An 18,018-nucleotide genomic window follows, 5' to 3' on the forward strand; every position below is an offset into this window, starting at 1 on the left:
GCCATAACCAATACCTGAATGGTATGTATCAGTGCTTTTGAAGTCTATGTTTGTTGGAGCCTATTAAGGCTTGGTAGAGAATGCTTTTGTGGCCAACATAAGGAGCAAGTATTCAGCATGTTCATCTCAGATTTGCACTTGTTGGTGACTACGTGGATAGCACAAGGTTTTGCCATGTTGATGAAATTGGAGATGTTGGCTATTGTAGTTAGTATGCTAGGCACTATGTAATGATTGTTGTAGCTCATGAGAATTAGAAGCAAATGCATATATTCAATTGCCAAAAGAAGGCAAACGGATGAGCGTGAATCTAGGGATATGGTGCTTGTTTTTGCTAAAAATGTCATGCATGTTTCAACTATATCAAATGCTTGGTATTAGCATCCTCAAATCATGGGATGTTGAACAATAGGCATCACATTATTCATAGACACCTAGGCATCTTGAAAGAGGGTTGTGAAGTACACCACTAGAAGTGTATTCACAATAGGGTGTTGTCCTAAATTTATGATAGCTCATACTTGAATTCTTGAAGCTCGGAGAAGCTTGACTAGTACCTGTAAATGCTTGGATCTTTGCTAGATGAGTTGGGGATACTTTATGGATGCAATGAGCATTAAATGCTCAGATTTGAATTGAAATACTATTGATTATGATAGGGAATTGGTTGGAAACTATTTATTACTATTGCTTGAAGACTGAGTAACCATTGATGCTTGTATGGTTATGTGTTGATCCACGAATGTATTAGCCTATGCCCACTATGCTTTAAGAGGGGTTTGAGCTAAGAATGCTTTGGTTTCTATAAAATTTACACTATTGGTAATTACAGGCTATTGTCTATCAATGATTTTGGAGCATATGTATATGTCTATTATGCAGTCAATGAGACTTGTATGCATTGTTTTTGTTCCCACATGTTATGCTCCCAAATCCTTCATCTCAAATTCAATCTTGAGGAAACCCTTCACACTATCAATCTCTGTCTCACTATCACCCACAATGATCAAATCATCCACATATATAGTAATGATCACAATACTTGCATCACTTTCACATATATAAAGTGAGTGATCAACATGTACTTTGTGAAATCCAATGATGACAAGATATTTTCCAATCTTGTCACGCCATGCCTTAGGCACTTGCTTCAGCCTATATGTGGCCTTATGAAGTTTGTATACATAATCTGGATGACTCTCATCCACATAACCAAGTAGCTACTCTACATAAACTATCTCTTGCAACTCCCATTGCAAGAAGGCATTCTTAACATCCATTTGATGCAACCATTGCTATGGTAGCCCTTACAATGGCTGTTGTAGCCATTGGAGCAAAAGTCTCCTCATAATCAATGTGATGAATTTATCATATCCTTTAGTAACTAATTATACCTTATAGTGCTTAATAGATCCATATTTGACCTTGTAAATCCATTTGTAGACAATAGCTTTCTTGCCTTTAGGTAAAGGCACCAACTCCCATGTGTCATTATCCTTAAGTGTAGCCATTTCTTCATCCATAGCACGATCCCACTACATCCTCAAAACAAGTGGGTTCCATATTCTCTACAACCTTAGCCATGTATGCATAGTGATGAGCTACATAGCTATCATATGTTAATCACTGCATCGGCTTTCTTACTCTACTTGACCTGTGTGGACCTAGATCACTATGGGGTGCTTTACGATCCTTTTGTGCCTTCCACACATTTGGTGTTTTAATAGACGAAATTCCAAACTCCTCATCGAAGCTCTGCTACTTGAAGCCATCTGAATCAACATCAAGATGAGAGGAACGTAATGATACACATGTCATAATAAGTGAGTCCCTAACTTTCTCTTTACCTTTTCTTGACATCTGTGATGTACTTGGTGGGATAAATTATGATCTCAATCTACCACTCAAAGGTCTATCAACAAGACTATAACTAGGAGACTTTTGTAGTCTAGTCAATGTCTCTAAATGCTAACCTTTTTACTACACAGCCACACCCTTATGCTTATTAATCCCAACAATATTTTGTACATTACTATACCAGCTACTCATTTTATTAAAAAAAAAATCACTACTAACTCTCAGCTCACATGTGGTGCACAAATCAGATGCTAGATGCGGACGTAGCGAGTGTCGGAAGGTCTCGAAGAACAAAATAATTCTACTAAAGCTCATAAAACAAAAAGGAAGATTTGCGTAACATGAAGAAAGGAGACAAATTGGGTATAATCTCCCCCTATGCCTTGTATGAGCGCTTCACAAGGCATGCATTTAATATTTGTTAAGTGCTTCAATAAATAAGCACATCTAAATAAATATTAGCGCCACGCCTTTAATGATAAGACATGCGTCCATAAAAAATGATAATTTTTTCTAGGTAATTTGAATACATGCTATCGCCCAGTGCTTTCCAACGTCAATATTGCCTGGTCTACATATCAAGTGAAGCATTCACAATTGTTAAAAAATAATAAAATTAAACTGACAAAAGTGAATACTTAGTAGTCTTCAGCTATAAAATAAATAAATAGGTCGGTAACTCTATCCTAACCTTAATTGAATATGTGTGCACTCTAAACTCATAAACATCCATTAATTTAAATATGTATTTTGCGAAATCACCCGCTATGGAATCAACCACATGCACATTAAATTAACATGATCCCCCAAAAAGGACAGGCTTCCCGTCAACTTCTCGCATAAGGAATCCACCTTGTGTAAGAGCCTCGACAAATAAATATAGTTTTACGGAATCCATCACAAAACCTCACGGAATCCACCGTGGAATAAAAAACTTACGGAATCCATTGTGGTCTTATGGAATCCATCGTGGAATATGCCTCCTCGCATCATACCCCGGGGTGGGATAGCAATTGTCCTCAATTGCTATTAGCTCAATGTGGAGTGCAGTGAGGGGTAAGCACTTAGGTCACGGGCGTGTATCCATTGGGCCTCTTCAACAGGATGATTTTTAAACTTAACCAAATATCTAGAGTACCTACGACCAATTCTAGTGGTCATAAAGTTAGTGTCTAGAATAGTTTCAAGTTCAAGGATTTTCGTTTCTTCTTTTAATAAAGGAGGGTTTTCATAGACAGGGTGAATATGTAATTGGTCTGTAAAAGGTCATAACAAACTGATATGAAAAGTATTGTGGATTTTTCAGTGTTGGGGTAGTCCTAATTTAAATGCATTGTCATTGATTTTGTGAATGTTCTTGAAAGGTCCATAAAATCTAGGGGCTAACTTAACAACAGGGTATTTCTTAACACTTTGTAATGTTCTCTTTCCAATGTGTAACCAAACATAATTATTAACTTTGAAACTCATGACTTTTTTTTTCTTGTTAGCTTGTTTAGTGTACGATTGCTGGGCTTTCACAATCATGTCTTTGACTTCAGCAAAATAGTAGTATGTATATTTATAATATCATCAACAGCTTTAACTTTGTTTGATAATGACGTAACAGGTGTATACAATCTATATCCATAAATAATTGAAGTAAATATAAGTGTGTATTTCATGTTTGTGATTTTGAAATTGTATATGCATATAAAAGATCTAATATTGTACTATTAGTAGCCTCCGTTTATCCATTAGTTTCAAGATAAAATACAGATGAGAAATCAATCTTAGTATCTAAATTAGCAAATAATGTAGTCCAAAAATTATTACAGAATCTAGAATCACGATAAAAAATAATAACTTTTGACAAACCATGGCTAGTGAAAATAGTCTTAAAAAATAATTGTGCAGCTTAAGATGCAGTTAATGTTTTCTTGCATATAATGAAATATGCTTGTTTGTTAAATCGATTTATTATAGTTCAAATCATATCATGATTAGCTTGGATGTTAGGAAAACCAGTTATAAAATCCATTGAAATATGTTTCCATGGTTATTTAAAAATTTGTAAAGGCATTAACAAATCATATTGCTTACCATGGTGTCGCTTAGCTCTTTGACAAATTAAACACTTAAATACAAAGTTAAAAACATCAGATTTTATCTGTGACCATTAAAAATCTTCAACCAATATACGCAAAGTAGAAATAATATTTTTATGGCCTTGATATGGGAGAGAATGAATTTCATACAACAACACAAATAATCTAAATAGAAGAGTTACACACAACTTTTTTTCATAAAATATAAATCCTTCAGAATAAGACAATGAATCTATTGCAATCCAGTTATTACTAACTAATTTATTCCAATCAGCTTGATAACCAAGGTATTGGTCATAGGTATCTTTTATAGGGATAATGAATCAAAAGATATAACGAAGATATTATGGATACTTGGTCTTCCACTTAAGACATCGGCAACAACATTTTTTTTTTGGGTTGATATTTGATAAGTGGATGAAACCTTTGAATAAAAGCAGTGAATTTAATATGTCGGTCAGAGATTTGTGGTTGACTAAGGAGATATTTGATACTTTGTTGGTCAGTTTTGATCATGAATTTAGATCCCATTGAACAGTGTTTCCATTGACGTAAGGCTTGTACTATAGCTAGCAATTTTTTATTATAGGTAGAATACTTGAGTTCAGAGGGTTTAAGTTTGCAGCTAGAATAGGTTATGGGATGTGAATCTTGCATAAGGATAATTCCTATTCTAGATCCGCTAGTATCAGGGACTACTAGAAATAATAGTCTATTAAAGTCAGGTAATTGAAAAACGGGTGCATGGATTGAAGCATGTTTCAGTAATTTAAAAGACTTGCTAATTATAAGACCAATGATATACAATACATTTCTTTAATAATTTTGTTAAAGGTAATGCAAGCAATGAAAAATATCTCACAAATTTTCTGTAAAAGCTAGTAAGATCTAAGAAAGAACGTAATTTATGCACATTTTTAGAGATCTACCAATTTAAAATTGATTCCCTATCAATGGAATCACTTTGCAAACTTCCTAGCTACTTATGCCTTTGTTGAAGACATCTTTTTTACCTATGGTCCTCAGGGGCTTTTACAATTGTCTCCTGATGTTAGTTTAGGGATACTATGGGGAACTACTTGCTTGATGTGTCTTGTTTTAGTTACCAATGGTTAGTATGGGTTATGAGCTAGGTTGCAATTGACCATCTTCCTATTCTATCATGGGTGCATTAGATAGCTCAAGAACATATTTTTCAGACACCCCTTGCCATCTATGTAGCGGGTTAGCTAATATTTTGATGCATTTAGTGTAGGGCTTGAAGAATGGCCATCCCCTTGGTCTAGTTTTGTGCTTCATTAGGGTTTATGTGGGGATCAAGGGTTTGCTTTCAGCAGTAGTAGGTGGGTGAATATGTGCTTCATGGTTATATTTTGTTAGACAAAGAGATTTGTTCACTCTTTTCAAGGTTAGCATATAATTGATTATCTTTCAATAATTTGAAAACAAAGATAAATGTTCATAATGGTCGTTCTCATTCTTATTGAAAACCAATATGTCATCAAAGAAAACAATTACACAATGCTGATGCTTTAAAAATATGTGATTCATCATACGACTGAATGTGACTGGTGCATTAGTCAAACCAAAAGGCATAACAAGGAATTCATAATGACCAAATTAAGTTTTAAATGTAGTTTTGAAAATATCAAGTGTATCCAATTGTACTTGATGATATCCAGATTTGAGATCTATCTTGCTAAATATTGTGGCCCCTTGTAGTTTATCCATGAGGTCATCTACCTTAGGGATTGGATATCTATTCTTGACAATGATTTTGTTTAGGGTACGATAGTCAATGCATATCTTATAGATATTATTTTTTTTCTTGACTAACAAGATAATGCACCAAAAGGAGAGCTACTGGGTCTAAGGAGTTCTTGAGTTAACAATTCTTCGACTTGGGCTTGGATTTCTTTCTGTTCAATTTGATTGTGTCTATAGGGTGCTTTACATGGTGGTTGAGAATATGGGATTAAGTCTATTTTATGATCTTCACGATGTGTGGGCGGTAAATCAGGTGGTAAGTTAGTAGCAAAAATATATTTAAATTGTGAAGAAAATTGTGCGTACTTAGGATGCATTTGATTTTCCTTAGCTTCAATTTCATTAACCTATACTAAGTATGATTTACTACATTTTCTTAATGCACGTTTAGCCTGTGTGTGACTAAGCAATGGAAAATTATCGAAGGTGTGCGTACTATGTAATGTGATTTATTTTCTGTTAGAATAAATCTTCATTGAATGCGTGGAATAATCTATATCGGGATTATATTTATGACGCCAAGGTATTCTTAAAATAATATCACTAGATTGCAAAGACACAACCAAGAAATTTATGTGCTCAACATAATCATCAATTTTAATTTTTAAATCATGAACTTCTTGTGTATCATTGTATCTAGTGTCTAATAATACAGCTTTTATGTAATAATGAGTTGGAATAGTACATAAATTCAATTCTTTGATCAATTTTGTAGAAATAAAATCATGTGTGTTTTCATCATCATGCAAAATAATATTGTCTTTACCATACATAAGATATTTCATCGTTAATAGTGAATGAAGATATCGTCATCATATTCCATGAAATTTGGCATTTTTTCATAGTCTTCATCTTCAGCTACTCTCAAGTAGTTGATATGAACAGTTAGCTTTTTGAATTGACAATTTACCACTAGATGTCCATGTTGGTGACACTTGTAGTAAACTATAGGCTTGGCTTTGGAAACATTATTAGTAATGACTGGGAGTTTAGGTATGTTGGGATTTGGTTGGAAAGATGGCTTATGATTTGAATTTGTGTTTGATGGTAAAGGAAGAGGTCATGTCTAGGGCTTATGAAAAGAAGAAGGAATGAAGCGATTTTGATTGAATATTCGAAAGTTAGAGTTGAATTGCTTTATACCGAAGTTACTGTTAGTTGGAAATTTTTGTGGTCGCTTCTCTCATACACGAATTTTGTCTTTAGCATCATGGGCCAAAGAAATTGCATCCTCCAGAGTCGTTGGCTTGAACATGTTCACCTCTGCATAGAAGTGACGAAGCAAACTAGACATATACTTGCGTTTGTGGATCGCCTCTCAGGTATATCTTCAAGCATTCGAAGTTGCAATAAGGCGTTTCAAAAACGCTTAGTGTATTGCAAAATAGGATCACGATCTCTTTGTTGCAAAAGATCCCACTATTTGATTACTTTTTCATGGAATTGAGGTGGAAGAAAATTCTGCAAAAATTTCTTTTGAAAAGCCTCCCAAGTAGTAAGACAATCAATACTTTTGCAGATAACCTCCGGACAACAGTCTACCACCATAACGATGCTTTGTCTACTAAATTGTTAGTGACACATTTGAGTTTTTCTTTTTTGGCATATTGTTCTGTATGGAAATAATCATCAAACTGATTGATAAAGCGAGAATAGTTTTTCCGTCATGTAGCCCAGTAAAAGTATAGAATTTGAAATTTCTTTTACTTATCTTGGCTTATTTCTTGATAGATTGTGCTTCGAGTGTTGCATCGATCATACGCCGTATAACATCTTCAAGTTGCAGTCCATCTTGATTGATAGTAGATCGTTGAAGAGTAGCCAGTTGAGCTTGCAAAGTTTGACGTGCTCTTCGTTCCTCTTGAAGCTGCATCATAATTAGGTCCAATTTTTGCTCCACCGTTGGTTTCGGTAAATCACTTTCGATCATAAAATCTTTCATATTTTGATCGGACATCCTACAAAATTTTGAACAATCTCACACACTCGAAATCTCGTTAGAGGGATGAGCGTAGCTCAAGGTTGGGTTTACAAGGCTTGTTTTTTTGAAAAAAAAAAGGTTTTTTTACGATCTTTTTTCTTTTGCGGGTACGGTAATTGATGAAGTCATTCTTCCAACGAATACTTCGTCCGTGTAGATTGCGTATAAGAATCTTCTTGCTGGAAATTATCTCTATCAGAGTGTATGTACAAACAGGGGCTTGCTGAAGGTTCGAAATAGATTCAGGATCAGTATGAACAATTGATGAGAAGGAGATTTAAGAGTAAAGTCTTTAAGCTTTAATAAATCTTAACTTTAAGCTTTTAAAAAAAAGCTTTAACTAATAATTTGATAGCGCGTAGAACGATGATACATATCTGTCGACGTTGATTATTGCGATAAGTGCATTCTGTCGCCATAGTCGCTGAAATCTTAAAGAGCTTAAGCTTTTTTTTCTTAAGCTTTAAAGCTTATAAACTCAAACTAATTGAAATTTCCTTATCTGTTTCTTTGAGAAGAAAAAGTCTTGCAAAGGAACTTCCCGAGTGGTCCTCCGTCGCGACAGAGAGTGGTCCTTCGTGATCTAACAACACAGCAGGGGGTTCTTCACTACGCCAAGAACATGCTGGTATTGACGGTTTGCTGACTGTATGGTTAAATGGATGCAATAAATATTCCAAGTGCTAACTAGGGTTTAGCACATTGAGGACTTGACCTAGTTTCGCACTTGTTGCCAAGTCGAAACCCTCATACCCAAAGGTCCTACCCACATTCACGAAATGTAGGGACAATTGGACGGGCTTGCAAGAAATGATCTAGGGTTTCTACCCTGAGGATCACTCGATCAAATGTTGAAACTCGGATTGAGTTGGAACCCTTAGGACCGAACAGGCCTAGTGCAATTGGGAATGGGTTGGATAAGAAGACACCCTAAACCCTGCTTCTTGTCTAATCATGATTTCATGACCAGAAGACGCCGTTCGATGGGTGAAATGATCCCATGGAATAGATGCGACACTTGTACAACAAGTTGCAACGTCGCATGATCTTGTGGTTTGATCACAAGAGAGTTGCCAATTTCTTGAAATGAGATTGGCAGATTCTTACGCAAGTTTAACTTGCAAGAGGATGAGTAGCTGTCCTGCTATAGCACCTTTCTTGGGGAAAAATTGCCAAGATAAGGGAATTAGGTATTTGCTTGGAAGCAAAGGACCGATCAATAATTTGGAGCGACATGGTCGCCATGATTTACTGTTAATAAAACCTAAGGTATTGGTTAAGTTGGGTTAATAGGATACGACTTTAATCCAAGGACCAAAGGGAGAACAGACAAACCCTTGGGGATCTTGCCAAGTCGCAATTGATCCCGGATCGAATGTTGGATGCATTCGGAGAGAAGAATTCACTCCTTAGCAATTGGCCAAATAAACGACCACTGGAATTGATTGTGCTTGTAACAGTTTAGAAAGCACCGTTTGCATTGTTTGCTCAAGGAACTAAAGGATGGAAATATATTTAATGCTTCAGGTTGAAGGCCTGAAGGGAGAGGCAGCGTCAGTTACCCCCGACTGTCTGCCTGACCCTAACCAAAGGGGTTGTTAGCTGCGCCGGGAACATGGACCAAACCTGCCGCATCTCTCCGTTGAGTGCTACTTGGAGCAGGAGGACGCTTGGGTGCCAGGGGGGGCTCTCGCCGTAAATCCCTTGCCTTCCGGGCCTTGTACAAGAGGCCAACGTGACTCAGGATTGGCTCTTAAGGTCCGCATACTAGTCTACGGGCAGAATCTTGGATTAGTAATCCCTATGGATTGTTGGATAGCCTTCGGGCGGATTATGGATAAGCCTGTGGGCTAGACTTTATGAATGTATTCCAAAGATAAATATGATAACCTGTTGAAAAGGAACTTGTTTGACACTACTTTTCTATGTCAAGTGCTAAGATTACGTGAAGGAACCGGTGTCTAACGGGCTAATTAAGGAAGCTGCTTGATGCATGTCCAACTAAATGTTGTAGGTAATTAGACAACTAAAGCAACGTTGAGGAAAGTGCGGTGGATGTGGCCATGGGTCCGTCCTATGGATGGGTGGTCCCAGTTGGCCGGGAACTTTTCTCAATCGTAATGGACAACAAGGAGATATTCTCAAAGAAAATGAATAGCAAGGGCACTGACCTAGAGTCTAGGTTACAATAATCCCAGTTTATGCTGTTTTAGGGGAACGGAATGGGACTATGCCTTATGGCAGAGAGGTCAAGCCTTGCATCCCTCTCATTTCCCATTCTCTTTGAACCAAGTGCAGCGTGAATCTGCTTCGGCCCTGGCGTTTCTGCGTAAAGTAGTTCGCTTGGGGTTCGATGCTAGTTGCCGTTTAGGAAAATGACCATTAGGGAAAACCTTGATTCAGGTCGGTCCTAAGTGGAAACGGCCGAAATACTTCCGCTAGGTGGCAGACCTGGAAAGTCCTAGATCTCGCAAACCCCATAACATTCCATGGGAGTGTCGGGCAGAGCTTTCTAGACTCACTTTCTGATGGACTGCTAAGACGTGTCCTGAAAGGGAAGAGGTGGACATGTTACAAACCATTTGAACTAACATAGCCAAGGACGATCAGAAGCAAGAGTCCAAGGAAACAAACTATCCAACCCGTTCATTCCAAGAGCTTCGCCTTCGCGTGAGATGGTAAGCGATCGGAAGCCCGTGATCTCAGCTCCGCTTTGATACCACTACTACGCAAATCGGATACTGGATGCGTACGTAGTGAGTGTCGGAAGGTCCCCAAGAACAAAAGATTTGCACGACATGAAGAAAAGAGACAAATTGGGTACAATCTCTCCCCATGCCTTGTGTGAGTACTTCACAAGGCATGTGCTTATAAATTTATTCATCTTAAAACTCAAAAATAGCCCAATTTTACAATTAGTATGCTTTGACTTTTGTGTTTGCTTTTGTCCAAATAAAGAATAGGCAGTTGGGCGGCCCAAAAAAGGGCTGCGTCCAAATACAATGTCCAATATTGAAATATTTAAATAGAGAGTCCATGCGCATACAAAATAATAAATGTTTGTCAAGAACTTCAATAAATAAGCGCGTCTAAATAAATATTAGCACAATGTCTTTAATGATAAGATCCGCACCCATAAAAAATGATAATTTATTCTAGGCAATTTGAATATAGGCTATTGCGCAGTGCTTTCCAATGCCACTGTTGCGTGCTCTACACATCAACTGAAGCATTCACAATTGTTAGAAAATAATAAAATTAAATAAAAAAATTGAATACCTAGTAGTCTTCAGCTATAAAATAAATAAATAGGTTGGAACTCTCTCCTAACCTTAATTTAATATGAGTGCACTCTAAACTCATAAACGTCTATTAATTTAACTATGCATTGTACAGAATCACTCGCTATGGAATCATCTACATGTACATTAAATTAACATGACATTCGAAAAGGATAGGTGTCCCCGTCAACTTCTTGCACAAGGAATCCACCTTGTGTACAAGCTCCAACAAATAAATATAGTTTTACGGAATCCACTGCAAAACCTCACGGAATCCACAGTGGAATAAAAAAGTCACAGAATCCACTGTGGTCTCACGGAATCCACCGTGGAATATGCCTCTTGGCATCAACATGCAACATGGTTATAACATCTATATCCCTTCTAGTTTTGAGATTTTCTACATAACAACCATTAGGTGTGAACCAAACTTACAATCCTTGTTCTTCCATCTAACCAATAGAAACTAAGTTTTTTGTAATATTTGGTACATGTGATACATTAGCCAAGTACTTAGTTGCAAGTTATAACTTAGCTTTTTATATCTAACATTAGACCTAAGACTAAATATTGGCCAAGGTATTATTTTACTTTATTACAAGCCATCTCGATGTACAAGAGCTTTTTTCTCAAAGCTGAAATTGAGACAAATTACAATGAAGATTACAAGGATAGCTGAAAGTATATGGATCCATGCTAAAATGAAACTTTAAGTTGAAGAAGATCATATAAGTTGATGAAAGAGAAGTACATATGCTAAATAAATTATTCCAAAACAAGCTACAGTACAATTTTGGCCATGACTTGAAGTAGAAGTATCCAATTTCTATATGCAAACTATAGAAATGTAGAGAACAATATGTAGTATCCAACCATGCTATATAAGGCAATTAATTTTTATACATAAATTTAATACAATAAGCTGTTTACTAGTCATTGAGGGAAGTATCCTCTTGAAGATGCCATGAAAATGGTTCCAAATACGAAGCATGTTGCTAAGAAGACTCTTCCATAGGCAAACCCTTCCACTTAATGAGATACTCCACAAGAATTTGGTTCCTTAGAACCTTCTCCTACTTGTCAATAATCTTTTTGGAATCATAAATGATCAAATCATCTTCATCAAGGGGAGGTAGTTCTTCAAGAACTTGAATTTTAGGGCTGATATCATTTTTAAGTTGAGATACATGGACGACATTGTGGATATGAGTAGTTGAAGGCAAATCAAGTTGATATGCAAGATCCCCAACTTACTTGATTATTTTTTATGGACTATAAAAGTGATGAGTAAGTTTGGGCAAGTTTATTATGCCCTCCCTTAAGAGAAGCATAATGGGATTTTGAAACTTTCAAGGAAATCCATTCACCTTTGTCAAATTTCATATGCCTTCGTTTCTCATCCACATAGAATTTCATTATTTCTTGAGCTTTTTAAATATTATCATTACATTGCTTCATAAGAGCCTCCATCTCCTTTAACTATTCACGAGCATGAGGATTCACATCATCATGAAACAATGTGAAAGGCACTTGAACTTTGTAACTATACAATGCTTCGAAAGGAGACATTCCAATACTCATGTGATGAGTATTATTATAGAAAAATTCTACAAGGTGAAGCCAATGATCCCATGCATTTTGTGTATCATGGCAAAAGCGTCATAAATAGACCTCAAGCCATTTATTGATCCTTTCACTTTGGTTATTTGTTTGTAGATGATAAGTGATGATAGGAGTCAAAATAGTCCCCATAGAAGAGAAAAAACTCTTCCAAAAGTTGCCCATAAGTTTAATGTCACGATCAGATACAATCTTCATTGGCATCCCATGAAGTTTGAAGACACTTTCCATAAACTGATCAGTTACTTCCTTTGCTATAAATTGAACATTTATTGGGATGAAATGGGACGATTTAGTCAATTAGTTTACAACCACATAAATGTTATTCCACCCATGTTTCATTGTAGGAAATCACATAATAAAATCCATGCTAATATCGGTCCACTTTCCATTAGGAATAGGTAGTGGATGAAGTAATCCACCAAAAAGAAGTGTGAAATCCTTATTTTATTGACGTGGAAGACATCTCATGACATAATCTTTAACATCCCTCCAAATTCCTTTCCAATGAAAACTCTCATGGATATTATCAAATATCTTGAACAAATCATGATGACCCACTAAAGGTAAAGAGTGTATCTCTTGCAAAATAACACGGTCTTTAAAACATGAATGAGTCAAATAGGCCTATACCCATGATACCAAAGAAGACCATTATGCCACTTATAATTTGGGATACTCTTCTCCTTTGCCTTGCTAAAATTTCTTTTGTTATATTGGATACTTGTTGATCAAGCAAGTACTCTTCTTGAATGTTATGGATCCAATCTTTATGTGTAGTAGAAATAGTGGAAACGAAACACACCCACATTCTTAACATAGCCCACTACCACATTATCTTTTTTAGCCATATATGATATCTCAAAGTCATATCCTTGAAGAGTGGCCAACCATCTTCATTATAGCTTGGGAGACAATTTGGATTGTGAAAGAAAGTATTTTAGTACCATGATGATTGCTTTTAATTTTTAAATGGCTGTCATAGATATAGTGATACCATTTTTTAATAGCATGCAATATTTCTAACATCTCTTGCTCATAAATATGTAGTTGGTACTCCTTGTTATCAAGCTTTGGGCTCTCATAACCTATCACTCCACGATCTTGATATAAAACAGCCCCTACTCCTCTTCCTCCACAAGCATCCACACATATGATAAACTCCATAGAGAAGTTTGAGCATGCAAGAATATGCGCTGAAATTAGAAGAGATTTTAGCTCATTAAAGATTTTATCAACTATGGAGTCCCAAAATAGAGCCTATCCAGCAATGGAGACGCCAACTGAGCATATTCTTGATGAACCTCTTATAAAAAGAAGATAATCCTAGGAATCCTCTTAAAGATGCCAAATTCATAAGGGTAGGCCGTTCTTTGACACATTTCACTTTGTTTGGATCCACTCTAATTCCTTTCTCTCTCACAATAGGACCTAAGTATTCCACTTCATCTTCCATGAAAGAATACTTCATCATCTTGGCAAAGTGTGTGTCTCCCTAGGGTATCAAAGACCTCTCGTACATGCTTCAAATGATCATCCTTGGACTTGCTATAGATAAGAGTATCATCAAAGAATACAAGGATTGTTTTGAACAAGAATGACTGCAGTATTTTATTCATAAGGGCTTGAAAAGTAATAAGTGCATTGGAAAGCCCAAAAGGTATAATCAATAAGTGATATAATTTTCTTTTAGTCCAAAAGGTTGTTTTGAACCCATTCCCTTTCTTCATTCAAATTTGATGATAACTCGAATGAAGATCTATTTTGGTAAAATTTTGCATTCTTAAGCTCATCCGAAAGATCGTCAATGCAAGGAGGAATAGGATACCTATTCTTAATCATTTGACTTGTCCAAATCTCTATAATCAATGCACAAGCAAAATGATCCACCATCTTCTTCTTGACCAAGAGCACGGGAGAGGCAAATGGTGATAGGCTTAGTTGAATTAAGCCCATTTATAGCTATGCTTTGACTTGTCACTCTACCTCTTCCCTCTCAAACTTAGATAAGAAATATGAAGTTTTGTTTATTGGCTTTGTGTTGGGCAATAACTCGATAGAATGGTCAACTTGTCATTTAGGAGACAAGGATGACGGTGGCTGAAATAAATCCTTATATTCCTCCAATAGCTCTTCCAAACATGAGTCCTTTTTCTTTGGAAAAGAAGATGGTTGATTTGGTGGGGTTGATCCTCATTTACTTTTGCAAGCAAAAGAGTGAAAATGCATGACTTGGAATTGATTTTCTTCTATAATTTCTTCCTGGAGATGAGCTCTATGTGTTTGTGGTCAATGCCCATCAATTCTATATGCTACCCTTACCAATTAAATTCCATTTTCTTTTGTTCCAAATCCAAAGTAAAATTTCCAAGAGTTTTCAGCCAATAAAAACATCAATTGGTCCCATATCCAAAGTGATCAAAGTTTATTGTGCAAGCAAGAGATAATTTAATAGAAGTACATGGACACACTTCTTTACTAGACTTCTAGGCACCATTTGCAACTTATATATGCAGGGATGATTCCATATAAATGGGTAGCAACTTTTACCCACTCAAAGTGTTGGTTTTAACAAAGCTATGGGTGTTACACGTATCCACAAGAATATGTGCAATCTTGCCATTAATGATACCTTTGAGTCTAAGTGTATTTTCTCCTTTGCATCTCATCCATGCATCATGTGAAATAGCACATAAGGGAGAATAAGAATCATTTGTGCCACTTGGATTGAATGAAAACCTATCCATAGGATCATAACATTTCTCATTGGTGACACCCTCTTCTTTATGCATTTTTCCACCATCGGATAAGCATCAACATGTAGTAAATTACCCTCTTATTCCTCCTCTTCTTCAACTTCCACATCTTGAGTAATCACCATGTTGATTTTAGAATTTTTACCCTTACAATTTAGCTTGTGATCTTGGGACCATTTCTCTCCATATTTAAAACACAATCCTTTGGGATACATTTCTCTAAGCTAGTCATATTTTTGAAATTTATCCCTATTTTAGAGCATAATTTCCACCCTGTTTAGAAGCATAAAAAGTGAAAACGTTGGCACTTTTTTGTAATCTATCGTGACTATTGAAACTCTTGTTTTCTTGCTTGAAACCCTCTCTTGGTTGTCCATATCTTGTAGGTTATGTTGGAGGAATTACTCCCCAAACTTCTTTACTGAAAATTCCCTATATCTTTCTTGTATTTTAGAGAGGATATTTTAGCCAATTGAAATGCTTCATGCAAAGTTTTGAGTTATTGAGGTGAAGAGATATAAAATAAAATTTCACTTATCACTTCGAGGATAGAGAGTGAAATATATCTCAAGTTTGTTTATCCACTCCTTCCACTTTGAAGGTGAAGAATTTCCCCTTTGAAGTTGGTAATATTGATATTTTATTTGTACTCCTCATTGTAAGATGGTTACACATTGTTATTTGGGTAGGGTTTTCCGAAACCAAGTGATAGGGGCTGACCATTTAAGATGTGCTCTTTACTTGAATGATCTTGGGCTGATCTTCTTCCATTATTCTTCCCATCAACATGAGCTTGATTGTTGACTACATTCCCTTTAGGCACATTAGTGGACTAATAGTAAAAGGATTTATAAAAGGGATCACATTAATAATAATCTTAATCCATCCTAATATCATCTTGTTCATCTACATGTCTATGATAATCTCTAAGACTATTGAACTGAGGTCTTGAAGTATAATTGCCATGGGCTTGTGAAGAAAAGAAGTTACCCCTCACTTTTGATGGTTCGCCTCTTTCAAAAGTAGGCATAACAAGCTGAGTACTTTCCTTATTAGGATGGGATGGATTGGAATCATAAGAGACTCTATGAAGGTCATCAATAGGTTGGGCTTTTTGTGATTTGATGTCCATGTTTCTTATGGCGGCTGAAATAAGCACTTCAAATAGAGATTTGTTGCTTCTATGTAGTTCGGCAATCCCCTTATTCATTTGTGCCACTCCTTGAATTAATCCATCATTCATTTGTGTCAAATATTCATTCAATGTTTTCAAGTCATTAGAAATCCCTTCATTCATGTTGCCTAGCTCTTTTGATAATAAGTAGCCATTGATTGCATGTGGCTCATGGGTAGCTTCAATCCTTTGATGCATGTTGTAGGCAACATCTACACTAATGTGTTCATCTTCTTGCTCATGATTTTGAGTCTCATTTTGTGTAATTTTGACCCTCATGAAACTCTCTAACATCATCATTCATTGCTTCTAAAACATGATCTTTCTTCTTGTTCTTGGCCATTAAAAGAAGAGTGTTGTAATATTGGACTGCTTGTTAGAGTAAATCCTTTGTTTCTCCCTAAGTATAGCTCCAATATAAGTGTTCTATAGCTCAATAGGAATCTTATGAGGTGGGGTTATAGTAGATTTAAAGAGATTTTAACTTGGGATAAAGGTCTAGGTGAAATAATGTCAAACAATGCTACCCTATCATGGTGTCCAAGTGCTGTCCCACTATATTTCCCATAAGTAAAACTAAAATACCTTGAGCTCCTAATATCGGATTGATGAGAGTTTTGGTTCAAATTAGAGCTGAATATCCCCTCTATGTATCAATCTATCAATCTCCAATTATACATCAATATAGAAATTTCTGTAATAAAATCTTTACTGTAATATAGAAGTTCCCTATACCCTATGTATTACGTGTAAATGCCATGTTTGGACTTGTAAGAACTCCTTGGGAACAAAAAACCCTGCAAAAACCTATAGGGGCCTAGAAAGGGTTATAGGACACCTGTGGGGATTAAAGAAGATCCAAAAAATAATTGGTACATACTGTGTAAAACCTATAAGATGTCTTGTAGGAACCTGTAGGTATCAAGAGAGAAATAAATACCCGAATCCTCTTCCACTATTTGTTCCAATGTCTAAATGTGTTGAGATATTAATGTACCACTGCTAACCAATGCCAAGGTGATGTACTGCACCTAAACTTGACCTTTGTGTGGGTTTCGAGGCTTGAGGGGTGTGCCAATGTTCTCCTCAAGCTAGTTGATGCACCCCTTTAGGATCATAATTAGGAAGGAAGGGTCACCTCTCTATTGTCTTCCTAACTCACTTGGCATCCGCTTTTTCCTCATGAGAATGAACATGGAAAGTACATGCTACTTAGTTAAAAAAATAGTGATGCTATGCAATTGACTAAAGATTTCTTTGAATCCTTTAATGAAATGCAAGTGAGAAATAGGAATTGACTGAATTGAAATGAGGTAAGGATAGGGTATTACCCTTTGTAATGACTCATTGTATTACATGTATCCCACTTACCATTTTCACTAATATTTTCAGTCATGTAGTATCAATGAACAACCAACAAATCAAATTCCATGTTAGGTATAAAATGTAGGCAATGAATCAATGCTTGCAACCAATTTTGAATCTGATCTTGAGT

This window comes from Lygodium microphyllum, chromosome 25 (genome assembly GCF_053477565.2).
Source record: "Lygodium microphyllum isolate KBCC chromosome 25, Lygodium_microphyllum_v1.1.10, whole genome shotgun sequence".
NCBI classification, from domain to species: domain Eukaryota; kingdom Viridiplantae; phylum Streptophyta; class Polypodiopsida; order Schizaeales; family Lygodiaceae; genus Lygodium; species Lygodium microphyllum.